Source organism: Protopterus annectens, chromosome 10.part0 (assembly GCF_019279795.1).
Source record: "Protopterus annectens isolate FY-2018-M chromosome 10.part0, PAN1.0, whole genome shotgun sequence".
NCBI classification, from domain to species: Eukaryota; Metazoa; Chordata; order Ceratodontiformes; family Protopteridae; genus Protopterus; species Protopterus annectens.
Window position 1 is genome coordinate 1,271,100,373 of NC_056744.1, and position 24,059 is coordinate 1,271,124,431.

At 36.1% G+C, this 24,059-nt stretch overlaps 1 protein-coding gene across 2 annotated transcripts in view; it reads left to right on the forward strand.

Moving 5' to 3' along the window:
• Positions 1-600: 600 nt before the first annotated feature.
• The window catches only part of LOC122813577 (BMP/retinoic acid-inducible neural-specific protein 3-like), a 1,515,308-nt gene continuing 1,491,849 nt past the window's right edge, over positions 601-24,059 (forward strand). Inside the window, exon 1 of one of the 2 annotated variants that reach the window (XM_044085972.1) lies at positions 601-1,183. The gene's annotated coding sequence lies outside the window, so the exon portion shown is untranslated. The other variant, XM_044085973.1, reaches the window with a different exon arrangement.

The window sequence follows — 24,059 nt, forward strand, 5'->3', positions numbered from 1 at the left end:
TAAAAATATATTTTATCAACAAAGAAGAACACATCGCACAAATGGTTTGTTAATGCTTTATTTCATATTTAAAGTTAAGGTCATGAGAAAACAGCCAGACAAACCAATGAGAGTCAAACAGTGAAGCAAATGCATATACTTGATGTTTATAATAAAATCCAGCTACACAATCACTATATCACTCAAAGCCTACAGTGCGTAAAGTGCAATTTATTGCAGTTGTAGCATGCTTTTTTACACAGTGCAAATGCTTTCCTTTTTCATTGCCTGAAGAGACTCACTTTGTCAATTTCTTGGATCTATCTGTCTCTTCCGTGTGTCTCTTAAATCTTATCAAAGTGTTTTGACTTATTTAAGAGAAGAAAGCACATTTTTATCTAGGAATAAAAATGGTTAACAAAGGCAGAACTAACTGAACCAGCTGGCATGTAGCAAGAACCCACCCCTAAGCCAATCCTAACTGTACAGGGGAGGAACTCTTAACATCCACTGGATGATAGGGAACGTCTAAAGTGGAGGGAAATCAGCATTGGTTGGAAGGAGGGGCGAGGGGAGGATGCGTCTGCTGTTAGGAAAGAATGCTTCACTTCTGAATGTACCTTGAGCTGACAGAGCAAGGACTGCATTTACAAAAGCCAGAGCATCAGTCGCTTATCTGTAACAGAGCACTGGGATGGTATTATTTGCACAGGATTCGAAAACAACTGTTAGTACAAGAGTGCATAACAGACAAGGGTACATTACAGGTTTTATTTTTTCTCAGAGATGGGTACCTCATTCAGAAATACTTTATAGCTTTGTATGCAATACAAGTATACTCTTCTGTCTGTTAGAGTTACAGAATGAACCACACAACAGGATTCATCTTTCAGTCTCTTAGACAACTAAGCTTTCCTGTTTGATAAAGCAGTGATGCAGCTGTAATACAAAGAAACAGAAAGACAAGTATAAATCTTGTCTGGATGTGTCAGACGAGAAGTCCATCAGATGGAAAACAAGCATAAGTTCAAGTTTACAGCCTCAGAGGAGCAGCTATAAACTATGAAAGAATTGAGCGTGCTTGATAACATACAGAAAAATGGAAACCTATGGCTTCAGCTGTGTGCTTCTCAAAGTTAATCTGCTTAAAGATGAGCTGAGTGGAAGCAGTGTGACTTTATAATGCAACAATACTACAGTACAGGTGAGACACAAGGACACCAAAAAAAAAGAAGTGTTAGTACAGCTTTTGAAACTTAGCAAAATCAACATTAATCAGCTAAACTCGAGAACAGCAAAATCAGTTAAAAAAGGCAAAAGGGATTGCATTAGTGTGCTGTAGCTGCCTTTGTCTAGTCTGGGTTGTCTTCTTGCAGGAATTCTTAAAATTAGGCTGGATGTTTTCTTTACATGTCCACAATAACAACTCTTTCTTTAAGAACACTCCAAAAATAATGAATAGCATGATATTCCCCTTTCCTCTGTGCTGCTGACTAGCTTTCCTGCCTTCAATGGGTAATGCGTGAGGCTTGGGTAAGTCCATCTATTTTTTGTTAAAATACTGCATGACTGTCAGTGACAACACTGAGAATAATAATATGATATAGACCTCCTCAGTGAAGCATCAAACGTTCTGGTCTTATTGCACCAGAGGTTGCTGACAGTACACATCCAGCATATGTCAGCTCATTAATGCAAATAATACATTTGTCCTAATGTGCATTACTGGTGTGGCACTGTGATTATCTTGGCAGGTCTGGATCTCTGTAGCCTCGCAGTAATTTACTTTTTATGGTTTTGCTTTATCTAATTAACTAGTATTTACATTTTTATTGCACTCTTTTCAATAATATATGTATAAAAATGACAGTCTATCACTATATATATATATATATATATATATATATATATATATATATATATATATATATATATAATTTATTTATGTGTATGTATCTATATATATATATATATATATATATATATATATATATATATATATAGGTATGCATGTATAAATGCCTCACTGTGTATGACACACACACCCACACCCTCCCAACAAACAAAAAAACATACATTGTGTGTGTGTGTGTGTGTGTGTGTGTGTGTGTGTGTGTGTGTGTGTGTGTGTGTGTGTGTGTGAGTATGGTCTGTGTATCTCTCTGCCTCTCAGTATCTGAGTGTACCTGACTCTGTTATATTATTGGTACATGAGTATTCATGTTTGTGTATTTATAGCAGTCCTACATACACATAAACACATTTAAAGATTGTGTTTCTTGCTGCATTTTGTTGTGAGGTTACATCACACAGTAGATTCCCTGATTGTTACAACGTATGGTTTATGACTTAAAAAAAAGTAAGTGGAAAATGAAGCTCATTTTATTCTTAATAAAAATATCTCAAGGGAACTACATAGTAATTGCTTACCTACGTCATTTACAAAGAGGCATATAATGATTCTCCCAAATGTCTAGGCATTTAGAAAAACAAACCAAATACTCGAGAGAGAGTTATGACAGAAGAGGATAAGATTTCCCTGGCACTTGTTATTAAATAGAGCTTACGCTTGTGTCTGTCCATTTCCTTGTTTGCAGATATGTCCTGCAGTATACTTTCTGTACTTTCCACGTGTTCATAAGTGTGTGTGTGTGTGTGTGTGTGTGTGTGTGTGTGTGTGTGTGTGTGTGTGTGTGTGTGTGTGTGTGTGTAGGAACTGATGTACCGTTATGCTTGCTACAATCTCATGTGACTGTTTCATTTTATATATAGATGTGAGAGGATGTGGTTAATGAATATAGAAGAAAGGGTCTGTGCATTTATGTGAACATAAATACATCCTTGATCCACATTCATAGGTCCTTGAGAAAATGTGCACCCTGCTCACACCAGGCTAGACTAATGCTCCAAGACATCAGTGTTTGTTGGTTCCTTTACACACCAGGCAATATGTCTGCATGTATGTTTATAGCTTCTTGTTGCCTATGTAATGGGCGTATACACTACAAAAGTCATATGCCTTCATAGATAGATAGATAAATGGAGTATATAATGGTACAAACCAGTGCCATCTCTAGTGTGAATAGTTCTTTTTCACTTAATACCGAACAGAGCCTATCACTGTATTAGATGACAACATACTATTATTTTATTAGTTTACTAATAAATGGAGAAATTAATCCAGCTTGTCCTCAGAAATGCCTTTCTCCTGTGAAATGATCCCATGATGTATCCATTCTAATTAAATGTTTCACCATTTGTCCCATCTCTTCTGATAACAGATGAGAGGCATTGTTACAAAGTTTTCTACTTTTTAAGTGAAACAACATCTTCCTTTAATGTATAGTTTTGAGCCTCTTGAGTATAACCTGCCTTTAAAACTGTGACAGAACATTATATGTGGGTCATGTAAATAATATCGTCTTATCATTACTGTAAATGTTTTTTTCTCATTTGTGGTGTTTCTCAGTACAGCACCATTCACATTCATGATTCTCATTTCAAATCAGACATTCCATTTTCCTTCCATCATCTACAGCACAGCTAAAGCTTTCTCTCCAACATTGTCAAATAATTTTAGTTAATTTCCACTTCAACTTCCAGCATGGCTTTTCCATTCTACCTTTAATGTGGTCAGGACTGGTTTTTGGTCAGCTGGCGCCCTAGGCAAAATGGCTCCAAAAGTGCTCCCCACACCACCTGGTGCCCCCATCCTGGTCTATCTACACCATCCAGATTGCTTTCTTTCTTCATTTTTCTCAGTTTCTCTTACTCTTCTGTTTTTCCTGTTTTCATTCAACACATTTTAAAGAACCATTTCTTTACTACAAAACAAAATAAACAAATAAATACTGGAAAAGTGTCCCTGCTAGAGCCGTGCCCTAGGCAGCCACATAGTTGGCCTATGCCTAAGGTCGACTATGAATGTGGTGACAAATTTTACCTGCACAGTGACAAGATACTTTGATCATCCTTGAAACATCACTGCCATGTAAAGATTCAAGCTTGGTATTTACCTTTGTCAAAGCTGTCAATACTGTATAAAGTCATTTAGTTTAAAACTTCTTATCACTCTTTTATCCCAACCACGACTTAATACTGCCACATTTCCACTCGTTACCTACACATGACAACAAGTGTGCAATACATATTCACCAGTAAGGCACATAATGCATCTATATAACTTCATATATATAGCTAACACTATGCTAACTATCGTTAATCTTTAGTTGTCATGGCCTAAACTTCTCCACCCTTGAGAGACTGCAAGAATGCGACAGGAGCAGTAAAGACCAGGCAACAAAAGAGGTGAATACTGTTCACTGATGTCATATTAAGACAGAAAGACTACTAGATATTTTAATGTAGTCTTGAAGAGAGACTGCATTGGGGAGGATGACAGAAATATTTAAGTGTTTATATGATATGGGAATTTACAGTGTACAAATAGTTGCTGTCCTTCATTCATTAGTTTGACTAAAAAGACACAATTTGGAAATACAACATGCAGTGGTCAAGAGAGATGTATGTCAGTATTGTTTCATCGTTAAGGTAGTGTAGTGTTGTAACAGCCTTTCTGGGAAGGTACTAGCATTAGAATAGTGGTGTATATATAGTTATTAGGCAGTACTTATATGTAACATGGAGGAAAAAAATAATCAATTTGCTAAGTAGGATTTTTAGCTTACCCAGATGATATGAACAGAGTAGGCTAAGCAGATCAAGCATTTCTTATCTGAAATCAAAATCTAGTTTTTCCTTTCCTTAAAGTATGCCTCCAGATGGATTTATGTGTTAGAATGCAGGTATACTTTGTCAGTGCTGTGAAGCTGCCATACTTCTCTGTTGCCTTTTTTAATGCTAACCTGTATATTGAAGAATATGCACATTATAGCTGTCTAATAGACAATTATGGACTTCAGTGACTAAAATTGTGATACTTCTGCTTGTGTGGTATGGTCAATAAGGCATGCAGTTATGTGTCTGGTGTGATATATCAAGTATCTGTTCTGTGGACAATGCCTGCACTTACAGAGATTCATACACAAACATATATGTTTGTTTTCAGACATGCAGATACGTTCATTTTAGTTAACATTAGTATATATGCAAAATACAATCTAAGCAATATTACATACATGTGAACTACAGAATTACAGCTATCTGACATGCACTGTGACATTTGCACATGTAAAAACTATTGCTGTGATACAAACTTAGGATTTTGCTTCAAGCAAAGTGGAACATTAAAAAACACACACACAGCATATATAAACATGCAAATTCAGTATAAGGCATAAATACATTGACATTAGACTATGAATTATGCATCATCTCACATATGAGATGTAGCAATTATAGCAAAGAAGGAACACAAATTCAAAAATATATATGGACAACAAAATGTTTCAACTTCTTCCATAAGTATTACATGTGTGCCAAAGTTAATATGTGCCATTTTGATGGTCATAGGCTTCAGGGCTGTAAGTTTATGCACCACTTGTGAATTGTATCACTGGTTGAAGCAATTTGTGCAGTTTTCTGATTTCTTTTCACAGCACTGGAGCCCTCAGTGTGCTACGCATATCAAATGGCATAAGCAAACAAAAAGTCATGTGTAGGTTCATAGGTTCATAGGTAGGTACTAGGCTATCTGCCCAAAGGCATTTATAAGCCTAGCCACAATGTGTTGGCTTTCGCCGCCCCCTTAGATTAGTGTGTAAGAAATAAACCCTCCTGGGAAAAGGCAGACCATGCATACAGGATTAGCAGTGACTGAGAAAGACTAGATTCAGGCATAGAGATCTCTTGAACTCTTCAACCCCAGTCTGGTGGAAGTATTAAATAGGCCATGATTAAACATCAATATTGCTATAAAATGCACTTCACTATATGCTCAGTTCTGGGCAATGCATTTCAGAAAATGCCTGGCTATTAACTGTAATTAATCCTGAGCTGTTCATTGGCTCCCTGTCTGCTATGAGTTCTCTGAAGCACAGTATCCAAGAGGAAATGAAATGCTCACAGTGTTAAAACAGATAATTCAAATATCTATTATCCTTGGAAAGGAAAATCAAAAAGACACGTACCCATCAAGAATGAAGTCAAATGTACCTTATTAGCAATCTTTTTATAGTTTCTTTTTATGCAAGTCAGTCTTAAATTTAGAGTTGTCACACTAAAAGATGTCAAAGCAGATAATGATGCTAGCAGGATTAAAAATCAGGTTGTTAACTAGAAGGATAAAATGTGTTTGTGTAGTCAGAGGCAGGCAGACAACAGCTAGAACTTCTGTTTCAAGCAAAGACAAGCAAAATTTCCTCAAGATCTTGTACATGGTATATACCTGCAGGAACAGTCTGTCTTTCACTGTAACTGTGACATGCTGCACAGAGGAACAGATTTTAAAAATATTAGAAATTATTTTTCTCACTCACATTAACCCTTTGTCTCACAGTCCATTCCAGACCCTATAGCACTTTAACTTTAAAAAAGAGGAAGGAATAAAATTGAAGTGAATTCTGCTAACAATTGCCAGTTTGTATTCATCGACAAGGGTGCTTACCAGTTGCACACGCACACACACACACACACACACACACACACACACACACACACACACACACACACACACACACACACACACACACACACACACACACACACACACACACACACACACACAAACACACACACTCTTGTCCAGACAAATGAAATCTAGTTAGTTCTGCAAACAAGAACACATTAATTCATATTCACGGGCATACAGAGAAAGATGAATTAGGATGAAATTAAATAAATCCACACAAACGGTGCACAATGTGCTCGAAGTAAACCGAGTAACCAAAATAAATAAACTATGAAAACAAGAACTTGTTAGTTGTTCCTACCTGCTCAGCAACAAGTTCCATTGTTAAGCACAAATTGCCTATGTATTACATATATTTCAGTTATAGGGTCTTAGCTATCATAGTCCTTAGCTGTCTCTATGCTGCATAACTTGGGTATTCTAGCTGCAAAGTAATTCTTTATCTATTTGAACAATGCTCATCTATTCCTGTATTCCAATCTATGGAGTAATGTCTAAGTCATTTTGTTTGAACAAAACACAATGTACAATAGCAGTCCTGGTCTGGCAAAAACAATCATATGTGAGATGACAACCATGTTACACTTACTGCTAGTGATTGCTAAAAATAAGTAAAACCATCTTCTCTGTGTTAAATGGCCCATTTTTTAACAAAATAAAGTAAAAATCATATAGTTAGCACTTTCAAGTTAAAAAAACTTTTTGTTTATGGCTAAAGTGCTAACTATTGTTTCTATTTACTTTACTAAAATAGCTGCTTTGACTTAAATCAGTTATTTATGTATGTATGTATATATGTATATATTTATTTATTAATGACTTCATCTGCCACCTTCTGTATATTTTTACCACTGTGGTGGTGAAGATGAATAAAGCTCTGAATACAGCCCAGCCAACTTAGATTCAATGCAGCAACTGGAGGAGTAGCAGGAAGGCTTGGGTGTGCCCATGCAGTGGAGAGGGTTGTTGTGTAGGTGGAGTAGCAGGAAGGGTTAGGTGTGCCCATGCAGTGGAGAGGGTTGTTGTGTGGGTGGAGTAGCAGGAAGGGTTGGGTGTGTCCATGCAGTGGAGAGGGTTGTTGTGTGGGTGGAGTAGCAGGAAGGGTTGGGTGTGTCCATGCAGTGGAGAGGGTTGTTGTGTGGGTGGAGTAGCAGGAAGGGTTGGGTGTGCCCCTGCAGTGGAGAGGGTTGTTGTTTAGGTGCTCCTGAGAATGATCTCTGTTACTGGTTGGAGACACTGATGTACAGTGTATAGATCATGAGGGAAAAGGGTGGACACATGTCTAAGCTGCTGTGGATGTAGGTTAAAAATAAGTAAGAAAAAATTGTGACAGTGAGACACACCCATGGACACCATTAGGTTCCGCATCTGGCCCTGCCTTAATTGGATAGCCAGAGAAGTTAAAAAAGATGGTAGATCTGGTGTTGGATTGAGGCACAGGAATAGCAGGCCATAGGATAATGCAGGAGATTTATAAGGATCGGCCCCAAAAAAATCTGTATATTTTGTGCTAATGACTATTAATTGCAGTAGTTATAGTCTTGGTCAAGTTGTAGACTTTACTTTAAGATATGTAAGATGAGAAAGTGAGATTTTATTTCTATAGCAGACTCTTGAATTTCTATTCTAAGTTTTCATGTCACCAATGTGGACAGCAATAGTTTGCATTTGAACTCAGCCTTTATGTGGTGTGTAGGATCTCTGTGCCCTCAGATCTGGCAACTTTGCCAAAGACTTTCTAAATATGTTGTCAAATCTGAACTCACAACACCCTTGGGATGGTGGTTTTCCCCAGTAGTGACTGCATATCAAAACAATACAATTTCACTTTCAACAACATTCATTCTAATGCTCATCGCATCCATTCCACACTGCCATATCCTAAAACTGGGACTGCAGTATGTGTGTGATTTCTCATCTACTGAAATATATTCAAATGCTATTGAAATGTTTGCAGCTGAAATTCTGAGTGCCAAAAAAAAAAAATACAGAAAACCCAAGAAGAACGGAATCTCAAAACTTTCTCTGCTCTTTAAAACTTCCCAGTTTCCTTTTGGGACTCTGTATAGTGGATCCCATTATTTCAAACGGTTATTGACGTCTCACTTCTGATGTGCTGTCCTTTCAGGACTCAGGCTCTTCTCACTGGTGTTAAATATCCTAGTATACATGGAAATAAAGGACAGGGATTAAAATAATATTAAAAAACATGAATTTATATACACTGCATGTTTACATTGATATACATATATATATATATATATATATATATATATATATATATATATATATATATATATATAGAGAGAGAGAGAGAGAGAGAGAAAGAGAGAGATTTAAATAAATTAAAGGGAAACTTATACTTATCAAGCATTGAAGGTGATGGTTGAGCCTCCTTAAAACTAAGAAAAAGGAACCATGAACAGTAGCCAGTCTGAATTGAGAATTCAAAGTAATCGAGCACTTTTTCTTAACTTGTTTAGAAATTGATGATACTTTATTGAAAAAGAAAAAACTAGATGAGCCCTTTTGCCCTGAGCAGAACTTCATCAGATGTATGATATATGTACTTTTCTAATTTCAGACTCAATAGCTTATCTGTAGTACTGTTACTGGACAAATTTTCCAATTTCTCTCATCAAAGTCCAGGATAGGTACATTTTTTCCAGAAATGCCATCCTGTTTACTTAATTTATTTGTTTCTTTTTCCTGTTTGCATGTCCCAGTAACCTTAAATTTGATATTCCTAATAAGAAATTCAGAGATATATGTATATAGAGAACGTAAAATGTTACCTTCTTCTGCAATAATATGTATGTAGTAATTCTACGTGACCTGCATTGTCCCACTGTGATTCCTTGTGTGTCTTATTTTATTTATCTTTAATCATCTTTTGTTGACTGTGCTAGTTCCATTAGGCCAATGGCCTGTTTTCAGGGGGATCTGCAGTGACAGTTTTACTGACTAGGAGAAATTTGCCCAGGTTACGAATTAAATCCCTTACTGTTTTTGTAGGGGAGCCAGAGAGCTTATTCTTTTTGGAAGGATGAAGGGGTCAGTTGCTTTCACAGTGTGGTCCAGTGAAAGCAGCAAGAAATGGATCAATCCGAAAGAAATGAGGATGATAAAAGAAGTAATAGTGACGTGACTGAAATGGTGCTTACTGTCCTTGAAGCGTAATAGTGACGTGACTGAAATGGTGCTTACTGTCCTTGAAGCGTAACATTGATGTGACTGAAATGGTGCTTACTGTCCTTGAAGCATAATACTGACATGACTGAAATGGTGCTTACTGTCCTTGAAGCATAATTCTGACGTGACTGAAATTGTGCTTACTGTCCTTGAAGCGTAACTAAGATGTAGCCATGTGAGTCCATCTGGTCAAATGAAGGGAAACTTAAAAAGGAGCTAATATTTCCTGGAGTGAATGTTTGGAGAAGTGCTACTCATTGCAGGAATCTAATTCTCAGCAGGAGACGCTGCAGCAGGGAACAGGTTTGTAGATAGGCAGTGGCAATGACTTCATTCCTGAAGGTAAAATGCAGAAGGTAGACATTACAGAGGAGGAAGTGCCAGAGAGTTTAGAATGTATATTCAGGGCATATACAACATTTGGAAGGTATGTCCAGGACATATACAACAATAGCATCTGAAAAAAGACTGAAAAATAATCCAGGAATGTGGATTAGACTGAAAATTGTTACGATATAAACACGTTTAGGACTCAGTTGTGGAGCTGTAGGCTATAACGAGGTAGATATAAACTGTATAATTATTTTAGGGAGTGAGACTTTTTATGGCATAACTACTGAATCCTTTTGGTTCTTGGACTTTCATAGAAGCTTGACAGCAAAAAGAACTTGCATTGTTGGAATGTGTTTTTTTAAGTATTAAAGTAATGGAAAAATAGTGACTTTACAATTCAGATCTGATGAGGTGTCTGAAAAAAATGACTTTTAAAAGATACATGTAGTTCAGTGAGCTCTATTAAAAAGCAAATAGATGGAAACAGTTTCTGTATAATATCATGGCGCATAAGGGTAACTTTTCATGTGAGTTAAAAAAGGGACTTTGAAGTATGCTGCTGGTGGGAGTAGGGGGCACTGTCATGCATTTAATCACTGAATATGAGAAAATGAGATGTAACTGATGAGCAAAGAGGGCATGCCATGAGAAATTCTAGTACTGTATTTGGAGATGCTGCAAATGTTCTGAAGTAGGTCACATATGGTTTAAATCTCAAGAAAAGGACACAGGGGAAACAGAGAAAGAAGAGGGATGTGAGGAAAAGGAGAACACTAATAACATTCAGGATGAAGTAAATGTTTTATCAAAAAGTGATACATCTTCGGAGGATGCAGATACAGTGTGCAGCCAGAAAGAGCTAGATTATTAACCTTGGCTGAGCCTGACTTATCAATGTACTAGCCCAATAAACAAATATAAATAAATAAACAATGTCATTTCAAATGGATGAGATCACATAAAAGGAGGTTACACTGAAATAGAGGTAGGAAACTGAAACGGTAGATAGGTGTGTTTACCTGAGGGAAAAGGGAGTGGGGGTGTGGGAATGGCAAAAGAAATAAGACGGTACCTGTCACTAGAGTAACGAATGACAAAAGAAAGGTAAAGTAATTATCACATACACACAGAGTAAAATGTAATTCTTCAATTCTGTCTTTTGAGTGAGAGTAGTTTAAAGAATGATATACACGTTTCTGGTTTTTCAGAAGTGTACGAAGATGAAAAGAGATGTTATATACCTGGTAGGTGTGAGGCTTTTCAGTGATACTTAAAGATTGTGGAGATGGGGTAAGATATAGACTATGGAGAAGACTGAATGTTCTGTAATTGTTGATTTAGTGCACAAGATTTGGTGGGATTAGATATGTCTTTGGGTGCTTAGAAAAAACTATGTCAGAATATAGCACTAGGGAAAGGCCGATGTATGTTATTATTTTGAATGTGTATACAGATTTTTAGAGGAGGACCAAAATGTTTGGAGGTTATGAAGTAAGATTTGTTGAATATGGAGATGATTATAGCAATAAACATTAATTGAGACATGATGGCAAACGAAAAGACAGTACTATGCATATAATGAACTGCAGAGAAATTACAGTAATATGAATGGGGAACAACAGGACAAGGACTATTTGAACACAAATAAATATTTGCAAGAGGATCATGAGAAGTAGAAAGAGGTTGAGATTATATTTTTTCTGATATTGTGGCAAATTTTGATCATATGACAAAATTGGTAGACTTTAGAGAAAGAAAATGTTTTGACAATAGGAAAATGGGTAAACAGGTATACAGGGGTGTAGTAATTTGATAACAAAGATTGAGAGGAACATTTATTTGAGGTTTACTGGCAAATGAGACTTTTTATTATAACTGGACTGAGTGGTAGAAGAAGTATAATGAGCATTCTAGGGAGTGTCTAGGGAGATAGACAGTGGATAACTTCAGATACAAAAGGAAATATATAGAAACAATGGAGGGGTTTAGTGTGGTTTGTAGAAAATAATGACTTAATAAGTTCAACAAAACAGGAACACATTTCTGAATTTAATATAAAGAAAATTAGGAATTGGTTAGAAAGGCTGAGGTATGCCTTAAGGAAAATAGATAGTTTCAACCATTGGACAGGAAGATTAATGCAGAGAAAAGTATTATGAGAGGTGAACAGAGAGGGAGGGCATGGGTTTGAATAGTTTGCAAAGACTAAGAATGATATAAATGAGGTTGTAAGGAAGTATGTTCAAGAAATCTACTTGGAATAAAAGCAATAAAGAAGCAGTAGAGTGTTGAAGTGTTAAGACTGTGTAACTGGATAAGACATTTACTGCACAAGAGTTTCAGAAATTAATAAAGGATGAAAGGAAGGGAAATTTGAATGGGATGAATACAATTATTGTGGAAGAAGGAAGAAAGGTACAAGCTAAAAAAACAGAGGCTAAAAATATATTGTGTCACAATGATTGTAAGATATGTATGAGAATAACACACAAATGGTTTGATTTGGTGAGCGATTGCTAAGCTATATTAATTATGATAAAATAAGTAGTGGATGGTATTGCTATAAAGGGATCAAAGGGATTATTTTATTTGTACTATTATGAAAGCATTTGGTAATGATAATCACATATGGTTATGATTAATCATGACATGTATGTGAACTGAAAGTAAGGGGATAAATGTATTTAAAATACATAATTGATTTCTGAGTATTTTAATGAATGGTTATATTTATGTAACACAGTTAAGATGTCAAATTGTATAAGACACTGGTGTCATATAAGTGGGATCCTATTTACAATAGTCATGAATACAGTTATTAGGAAGATAGAGGGTAAAATGAGGGATGCTTAAGGGGAGGTTAGGCTATTCTTTTTGAGTTATGTACATAATTTGATTAGTATAGTAAACAATAGATTATGGGCAAATGAGATACTGGAAAAAGTACAGAGACATGTATGGACTTCAGTAGAGATAAGTGTTAGGGGAGTGTAGAGATTTAGAGTAGTTAGGAACAAATTACGTGGAGTAGGTTAGTTATGCAAGACCTTTATTTAACCCAAAAGATTTATTTGATTTGTTTTGTGATTGTTTTTCTCCCCACAGCTGACCATCAGTTGCCACCAGCTCCTTGCTTTGTATAGCAGATCTACTGGACCTACATTAGTCTCCCCTGGTCAATCCAGGTCTGGATCTGATGAGGAGCTAGAGACCACTGATTCAGTATCATACTGCTGTTTGCCAACTCCGCAGTTGCAGTCCTTGAGAGATAAATGCATGCCACCGCATGAGTCACATCCTGTCTAGGCAGCTCACCACTTATGTAGCACAGAACTCACCAGGCTCATATGATGAGTACTGCAGTGAGCGCAGGCTGTCACCCTCCACTTTGGATGGGCCACTCACTCCCATCCTTCCTTGTTGTCCTTTCAGTGCCTGTGTCTCTAACTGAGCATGGTTTGTTGGAGAAAAAAGGGGGAGACTAATAATGGTAGGCACAATAGTATTCAGGAAATATGAGAAAGCATATAAGGAAAAATTAGAACAAAATTCATTTTTATGGTTTACATAGAAAGGGAGATGTCGGGAACTGCAGTACAATATACAACAGAATGTGACAAGCATTATGGCAAAAATAATGCTTTGAGTATGGATTAAAGGGTGAAGGAGATAAAGCCGTAACATGTAAAGATACTGGTTTAGGTAGATTTTGATTTATCATTTTTGTTTACCATGTACACACTTAATCTTGTATAATGTCTCTATAATTTGTTTATTGTATTGCTTCCTTTTTGCAAATAAAATATAAATGAAAATTGTAAACAAAGTTCCTCTATTCTTTTTGATAAGTGCTGTCACATCTATTTATATATACCTGAGCTATCACTAGCTCAGGCAGCTGAGACTTCGATTAAATGTCTAAGTCAAAGAATGTCACACTCAGGAGTGCAGCAACCCCTTATGTTGCACTACAGTACCAGTACTGGAAAAGAACAAGACCCACAGAATTCCAATCTTCTAGCATCAGAGGTGAGTGTAGTGCCTGTTGATTCCCTGACAACTTCATCTACAATACCTCATATTAGTTCTCTATATAATACCTTGCAACACAAATCACCCTGTCTTCTGCCAGGAAAGCAATACATTTCATTGCATGCCCACATCTCATAAAAGTGTTCAAGAGTTCCCATGTAATTTTTGTATTTTACCTTTAAATATCCAAAGAGTTATGGGACGGAGGTTAGGAAAAATAGTAGAAGAAAGGGTGAAAAAATAATCCAAGATGGTTCAACAAGGAGCTAATGCTGACAGTTGATGAAATTTAATGGACATTTTATGATTTAAATCGGATACAAAAGACAAGCAGATTGAAGTGAAAGGGCAAATCTAGATAAATATTGTATAGAGGAAAAAGAAAGAAAACACAAATAGTTCCTGAGATACACAGGAGAAATAAGGAAGCCAGGACAGAACTGAAGAGATTGGTTAAGGAAGAAAAAAGAGCAGTGAGAATGGGAAAAAGTCAGAACATTTTTAATTAAATCTTCCCTTCTGGCTTCAGAAAAGTGAAAGACATGCTAGCTTGGGGAGAGTGGAATGAGCAATAATATCTAACAGTGATATATCAAGAAGCATTAAGCAGGCAACTGATAGCAAGGCAGGTTCCTCATGGTGAAACCTCAGGAACCTAAAGAAACTTGCAGGTGCACTTAACAGATCCCCTCAGGGAACTCTTCAGCTTGTCCCTCACTCAGGAGAGGCAGTGACCCTGTGGACTGGACAGAGGCCACAGTGGTACACTCAGTGTGAGTCAGAAATTATCCAAAATGCTACATCCCCATATGCTTTGCCTTGTAACAAAAAAAGTCATGGAAAATTACTGAGTGAAAAATGACACAGATTCCTTGACAGGGAAAAAGTGTAGGGTAAGTATCAAAATTAACACGTTAGTCCAAACTGGCTCAGTGATCAGACATTCAAAGCAGCATTGATATAAAAGGGACAGTGACATACTGGGGAGGAAAGTCATCCAAGAGACGTGGAGTGATTAACAGAGAAGGCTGAAAATTCTGTCTCTGGTCTGATGCACTCAAAGGTAACATACTTTACCTTGACTGTAATAATCTCAAAGTTGAATACTAAATGGGAAATGTACCCTAAAAAACATGAATCCATGAAAGAGGCCTAAAGTAATTTTAATGTATCGGTTTGCTGACTTTAACACCTATATGGTAAATATGTATTACTCATGTGGTCTCTTCTTTTTTTGTATACTAAAGTCAGATGTTATATCGTCCTCAAAGTAAAATCAGAACTGAAGCAGGGTACACCATTTTATTTTATTATTAACAAATCACACACCTATGGCCTTCAGGATATTTCTTTTTTGCAAGACAATTATGACAACAGGAAATTTCAGATCCAGAAATTGACTTTATTTATGGGTATGAACAGAAACAGAATATCCAAAACTAAGAAGATACAATGTGCTGTTTCTGCATTGCTCAGGGTAAGAAACATTTAAATGTAATAGATCTGAATTTTAATAATGAGAGAGAATGACTGAGATGAAACTGCAGTGATGATGAAACAGAAATTTCAGTCTTTATAATGCTAGAAAAAGTCCACTAGATATCCAATCATTCTTTTCCAAATGACCCTGAGTTCCTGTGAGATGTTTTCATGCTCGTGTTACCAAATTAAAGACATGAGCTAAAATTTGGCAAGATAAAGAAATAATTTATACGTGACAAATCATGGGTGGGTGTCAGGGGTTCAAGTGGCATTTGTCTCAGTTAAAATAGTTAAGCAAACAGTAAGAACCATATAAATTTGGTTGTGAGAAGTAAAACCGGAAAATAGGCATAACAGTGTAAAAATAAACCAAGAATCATAACCGCTATCAAAGCATATATGTGACATATGGGTTGATAAAGGGCTCATGTCAGCACAAAGCACCACTCCCAATAACCTAATACAAATTTAAAAACAAACAATCAAATAAATGAGCTTCCCTTCTTGCATACCTCACATTGGGTCTTCACACCCACACTCATAAGTATGATTAGAGAAAATGTTTAGTGCTAAGTCATATATGTGAAAGTTGTTGACAAGAATTAGTTTGCTAAAGTGTATAAATGGCAAGAAATGAATATGCAGCTAAAAACAGTACAAATGGTAAAGCAAAGCTATGAGCGTTATTTATTTATGGGGACAGTAACTGCTGAAATAAAGAATATTGCATAAGAAAATAATACAAAGAATGTGAACCAAGTGGTTGTCAGAGATCAAAATAGTGAAGCTCTGAAAACATAAAGTGTGGAGTTTAATCTAGACACAATGCACATTTATAATGTGATGTCTGTTCAAGCATTTGAAGAATTGATACTGAAAGAGAATAAATTTAAGTCTTCCATATACAGTTTGGTTATTTGGGTTAGCCATTTCTGGCATTCAGTAAAAAAAATATTTTCTTACAAATATAAGAAAGAGGAAATGGAAGACTCACTTCACATAGCTGAAATAGACAGTCCTGTATTTAATCATTTAATTTGCTAAAAGGTTTTTATAGCTAAATAATATTTGATAATCATATGAAGAATGAGGATTTTTTCATGACTATGAAAATGTACTTACCCGTCCAGGATGTTTGTCAGATGTTCAGCATATTCATGTAAAGCCTCTAATTTTGCCAGTCATGCATGCTCCAAGGAAAGTTCTAGCAGAAGTGAGAGATGAAACTGAAAGGGTGTACATAACTGAGAGCATTAAAGTAAATGAGAAACAGAGTGAGTCCAATAGTTGGATAAATATTGTGGTTACTGTGGTGAAGCATTACAATGCTGTGTAAGAAGTGATTCACAAGACATCAATAAAGGTATAAGGAAGAACATTATCTGCCTTGAATTATAAAAGTTGCTATTGCTATGCCATATGAAGATTCATGGTACTTGACCCTGATGGTAATCTGTAATTTTGGTAAATAAACTTGATGATGAAAACTCTTTTTGCATCAGATATAGCTGTAGTAAGCTGAAAAAGCATTAGACTTCTATTTATTATTTTACATTATCTGAAGTATTTCAGAACATTTTTGCACTGATGATTGACAGGTTTGCACAATTGTTCTTTCAAAAATCTACTTCATGGAAGTGAGTTATATTTACTTCTGCAAATGGTTACATTAATGGCACTGTTTCCTTAAGGGATTGATGTCTTTAGCAATGTTCAAAGTATTAGTACTTGGACTGGCTTCTTGTGTACTACTGCACAGTCAGAAAGCAAATTTAGAGGAACTGGCAACATGTCAAATCATGTCCATCTAATTATTTCTCATGTCTTAATTTCATATTATATAGATCTAATAGCATAAAGAAAACACCAGGTATTAACACGAGAAAGCGAATTTCAAGGCCAATAAGGTATTAAGCAGTTTCCATAGGGATTAGACTCTACAAATAAAGAGACTATATTATGGTTTTGTAGATCCCTACTCAGTCCCATTTGTAGTATTACTTTCAGTTATGCAGCATTAAATCAATTAGTCAAACAGGTACACAGGAAGGCCACCACGGTAACTAAGAAAATGGTGAAGGTAACTAAGAAAATGGCAGGAAAAGGTGTGAGGAATGACCCTACCCTATATCATGACCCCCAGGACACTTCCCAACTCCCTAAGTGACCACCTCCCTACCCAAGTCCAGTGTTACTCCTCCCAAATACCTACATTCCACCATTTTAGAGAGTGTCACAAGCTTTCTTCCTTCAACCCTGAAACCTTTAATAACAGGCTCACTTCTATAACCTGAGGCTTCCTTAAGTACCTCCCTCTTAATGAAGCCTTCTACATTTTAATCACACTCTTCTTGATATACTTGACTCTTTAGATCCTCTTAGAAATGTGAGAATCAAAGCCAGCTACTCACATTGGCTCACCAAAAACACCCTCTCTCTCATGAGAGAACGAGACAAGAATTGGAAAAAAATGGCTAAAAACTAAATCGGCAACATTCCTACAAAAATATAAAGAACTACGAAATCTAGCATAAAAAGCAATCAACAAAGACGAGAAAAATTTCTTTTACAATCCTCAGTTCTCCTAAAAGTCTAGTCCCCAAAAATTCTGGCATACCATCAATAAAATCTTAAATTCAGGTGAACCAACTACCCTCAACCCCTACCCAAATAATTTTCCCTTAGAAACTGCCACCTTATTTAATACCATCTTCATTGAATCAATTCAAAAAACTATCCCACCCGTCCCAAAGTCACAACCCCCCTCACACCACTCACTAAACAGCATCACCACTGGTTTCTGTCTTAACCCCATCTCCAGAGCTTACATCAAGTCCCTTCTACTAAAACTAAAACCTTGTTCTCCCTCTGCTGATAATCCCCCTCCCCTTCTTAAACTTGCAACTCAATCCATAGCTTATGCTGTCTCTATCCTAATAAGTAGATCTATTCAACAGTCTACTGTCCCTGACATCTGGAAATCTTTTTACGCCATTCCACTTCAAAAGGAGGTAATTCCACTGAGCCCTCTAACTACAGACCCATTGCAATCCTAGCTCTCCTATCCAAAATCCTTGAAAAATGCATTCACAATCAGCTATTAATTCACCTTATTAACGAAAATCTTCTGACCCTCCACTCAACATGGCTTTAGGCCATACCACAGCACCGCCACTGCCCTCCTATCCTTCACTCACACTATTGTTGAAGCCAGGGACAAAAACCTCCTGGTATCTTGCCTCTTTCTCAATGTCTCTAAAGCTTTCAATACTGTCTCACATTCCAAGCTACTTACTAAGCTTACTGACCTTAATCTCTACTATTCACTGGTTCTCAAAAGCTATCTATCAAATAGGCTTCAGTCTGTCAGATGGCAATTTGCTTTGCTCCCCTTTCCTACCTATCCAAACTGGATATCCTTGGCCCCCTCCTCTTCTACATCTTCACAAATGATCTTTACTCCTCCTGTAACACCTCCTCCCTTATACAATATGCCGATGACTCTACTCTTATCCCTTGTTCTGATAACATTTTTTCTTTCTATCACCCAAAACTCTTTCACATCTGGGGAAAAATGGCTCATTGAGCATCAGCTTATACTCAACCCCAAAAAACAAAGCTCCTACTATTTCTTCCCAAAACTCTCTACCACCTTAAATCCACCTTTACTATTTCTTCTCTAGATAACACCCTCAACAAAGCTGAACCTCATACTAAGTTACTGGGCACAATAATTGATGACCAACTCAAATTCAACATCCATATTCAACACTGTATCAAAAAAAAACTAACCAGAAACTGGGTCTTCTCTACAGGAATAAACATTTCTTGTTCCCAACTCCAAGCCCACCCTTGCCTACTTCCTTCATGTCTCCTCTATGCCTCCCCTATTCTTACTCATCTCCAGTCAAACGTTCTCTCCAGACTTGAACAATCTCACAATAACATAGCCAGATTCACCTGTAACCAATCTTGTAAATCCGATCATTACCTTGGCCTGAAACAGCTTCAATGGCTGGCATTCCCTCAGCTCTTACTACTTTCCTAGCTGCAGCTGACACACTCCCTACTCAACAAATCTCTAGCCTGCCCATCAATCTGTACCTTAGTATCCCCCTATGCCCCTACTAGTTTTCTTCATAGCTCCAACCAGCACCTTCCTGACTTCTATAAACCCAACAAAACTCCTGGTAAACTCTTTTATAAACACTCTGTGTCCCTTGAGTGGAATAAGCTACCACCTCACATTTGTAGCATCACTAGCTCTAGCTGCTTTAAAACTGAAGTCAAGCACTACTTTCTTAACTCAAAAGCCTGCCCATGCCAAAATTCTCCATAATCTGCATGTTCCTCTATTTTTCTTTTCACTTTCTGTCTACATCTCAAAATTCAATGACTAATCTGCTCACTAGTCAATGCTACAATATGTTACAATGGGGAAGATATGACAATATTGTCACTACTTACATGTACTATTTATATTTACTTCATTTTTTAATGTCACTTATTTGTTTCATCTAATTACTGTATATGTCATTTTTGTTCATGTTGTATTGCTGCATTTTTTTCTTAGTGTTTTTTTTTATATATTTCCTACTATGTTATCTTTTTGTGTTTTTATGCTGGAGCTTTTCTCCTCAAGTCTCCACTGAAAACCGACCACTGGCTCAGATGGGCTAACCTGGTTAACAAATGTCAAATAAATAAATAAATATGAGGACCTAAATGTACACTCCCTTAAAGATAGTCAACAAATGGAGGCATGATATGTGTACAGAACACCCTTAGGGTAATGCAGTGGAATATAGCTCAAGAGGATTCAGAAAAAGAAAGGATGAGGGGTCATGCTTACCAGATTAAGGGGGCAAAGTTTAGTATAGATGTGACCGTTCTTTTTAATGGAATGATTGTTAACAAATCTAACAGGTTAGCAACTGTGTCTGTGCAGCCTCAGTATTCAAAAGACCAAACCAACAAAATATTTCAAAAACGGCTCATGTAATGTCCTCAGTACAGAGCCATGCAGTCCAACACACCAAAAATAATTTGGATATTCAGAACAAAAAATAAATAAAAGTGAGAGTACTTAAAAAACTTTAATATACAAATGATAAAAACACAGTTTAGCAGTTTCTGCCCTATCAAAAAAAGACTTCTTCAGAACCATATGTGAATCTTAAAACACCATTTAACTATCTTTCTCATTCTATCACATGCAAATGAATGAGCCAATCACAAGTCAATTGACTTATTTAAAAAAAAAAAACTTTAATTAGTGACACTTTAATTAGGTTAAAATATAAAACTTATCACAAAATAGCATGTGTAAAAACATAAAAATTCATACAATAAAAATGCAATATATACTATAAAATAACACATCCTAAACTTTATTGGATCTAATTTTTAATACTGTGACAATAGAAACTTGGTCATTCAAGCCATAGCCACAGGTCACACCAAGCTTTAATTGCCAAATCAATTCTAATTTTAGTTCCTTTTCATTCCCAGAAGGCTCCCCTTATATCATTGTGCACAACTTCCAGGAGCCCAAACAGAAATTTAACTGAATTGCATTTCAAAGTATGCTTAAATAATGCATTGTTAACATTGTTTTTTGCAATGGCATACAAATGCTCATATGCCCTTTTTATAAATGTGCATTCACTCTTCCCCACATAGAATCTGGAGCAAACCATACAAATAGCTAAATGCACCACTCCTTTGGTACCACAGTTCCCAAAGGCAAGGTATTTCCTATGAGGGAATTACCTAAAAGGATTACATGTTGTTCCAAGATGAAGGGGCATTGTTTACATACCCCGCATTTTCAAGTACCTCTATGATTTTTAACATTTAAAGGGTACCCAAAAAGGTATTTACAATGCCTTGCTGTTCTGAAAACAAAATTGGGTTTCCCATCAAATATCTTAAAAATCTCAACATTCACCTTTAAAATATTCCAATTATTTGTAAACAATATGTTTAATATTATTTGAACAGGAATTGAAGGTGAGAACCAATGAGTCAGTATAATCATTTCTATCCTGGATGTTCAGTGTCTCCTTCAATTCATGGGGCTTATGCACAACTACTAACAAAGGAACATATATAGTATCCCAACCTTTAACAGCAATATAATTCAATAAAGGGGTGTTAAAAAAAAACTTCAATGTTATTTTAAAAAATGGGATGGATAGCTTCTATTGAGAAACATATCAACAATTTTTTCTACTTTAGTAAAAAAATCTGTAAATTCAGAGCATATCTTTGCTGCCCTTACCAGTTGCCACTTAACAATATTCTTATTAGTATGTTATGTATGCTACATTTTAAAATCCAAATAACAATTAGAAAATGAACATTTCCTATAAATTTTTCAACAAAAACATTCTATATCATAAATGTTGTATATGGTTACATCTAGAAAATCCACACTATCTTTAGAGGGGTTATGAGTAAATTGCAGAAATCATGTGTCAATAAATATCATACAAAAGGTGGTAGTGTATATATATATATATATATATATATATATATATATATATATGCCAATGATTACTGTACTAGGGCCACAGTTGGCACCTATAGCCACCCCTTCATTTGCCAAAAGAACTCCCCCTCAAAAAAGATGTAGTTGTTAGTTACATAAACAATAAAATGAATAATCCCATCCTCCAAGTCTGTGAACTCCATAATAATAGAGTGAAATAGCTGGAGACCCTCTTCATGGGTGATGTTTGAAAATAAATCCACAACATCTATTGTAGAAAAACTAGCCTGTATGTTGAAAAATTGTGGTTGAATCTTTGTAAGAAAATGACAAGAATCTCGTACAATATGCTGTCCATTATTTAGAGACCCCTTCAATATATGATGCACAAATGTATCTAAAGTGTATATTTTCGAATTTTGGCCTGAGACAATCAGTCTTTAAGCGGTGGTGAAATAACATCTTTATGGATCTTGGAGACCTAAAAACAACTGGAACTAGAGGATGTTTATTAAATAAAACTTAGAGACATCGGGTATAATCACTTGCTGTAATACAACGTCATCAAGAAATAAATCAATTTTCTTGTTAGTTCTGTTACTCTCATTAAGTGACGCACTAGTATATTTATTGGTATTATGCAACATATTAGAAATCTGATTGATATAGTCAGTCCTATCCATAACAACAATACCCCCTCCATTGTCTGGTTTCATAACCCAAACATGCACATTCTCTCAAATTCCTTTAAACATTTATGTTCATCTTAGTTAGATTAAATCTTATGCACTTCTGTTAATCATAAAGTTCATACACTTCCCTTTCACATGGAAAGTTAATGTCAGAGTTGTCATCAAAAGCTCGTTCTCCATTAGTTTCAGGAGTACTATTCTGTTCAGTTACCATTTAAATAGTTGGTGGTTCACCCAAATCATGTTAATTGTGACTAATAAGTCCCATCCTTCAATAATTTCTTTTGTTTTCTCATTAGATTAATATTAACCTGTTATTCTACCTTTTTAAATATATTCTCATATCTAGCAAAGTTGTGCTCAAACATTAAGTCCCTAGTGATGTTATCATTCAGCACATTAAATTCTTCAAACAACCTTTATATCTGTATTTTATTCCATTTAACAATAAACTGCATTAATTCCAGACCATGTTTGTCAGACATTGCAATACTACCATGCACAAGTCCATTTGGAAATTTAGCCACCCTTATAAACCCTTAGGCACCCTTTTGAATTTAATACTTTCAGTCAAATAAATATTGTCCACTTGTAGGCTATGCACTGTGTTCAGTTTCCTTGTAAACACTGGCAGCATAGTATTAAAAGAACCAATAACATTACTAGGTTCACTTGAATTAATGCCAAGTCTTTATTAAACCACGTGTGTTGATCCATTCTGTGGGGAGTACTCCGAAAACTTCTTCCATCCAAGTCTGCCGCAGCATTGGAACCAGTTATATGTCTCTCAACATCATTTAACCTTGCCAAAATGTTAACTTCCATCCTAGGGCTTCCCATGAAAGTGGAATGAACCTCCGGGGGGGGGGGGGGTTGCATAAGCCAGTTTATTGACACTATTAGTTAAAATACCCTCTTGCCAGCTCAGTAATCCATTTAACTGCATAAGTTCACCTTGGGAACTAAACTATCTTGCCCAATTTCATAAAGAGAGGATAAAACATCAAATCCATTATTATTAGCCAGAGTAGAATCAATGTGAAGCAGTCCCCTCTGTTGGAAAGATAAAAGAGTATTTCCTGAAGCCTGGGAAGAGACACTGTGACACTAAGAATAACAACCAAGAAAGCAATAGAAAACAAGCGTGTGTCCTTGCATCCTGAGTATTTAAAAAAAAAAAAACAACAAAATAATTCAAAAATGGCTCACATAGTGTCCTCAGTCCTGAAACATGCAGTCCAACACACCAAAATAACTTAGATATTTA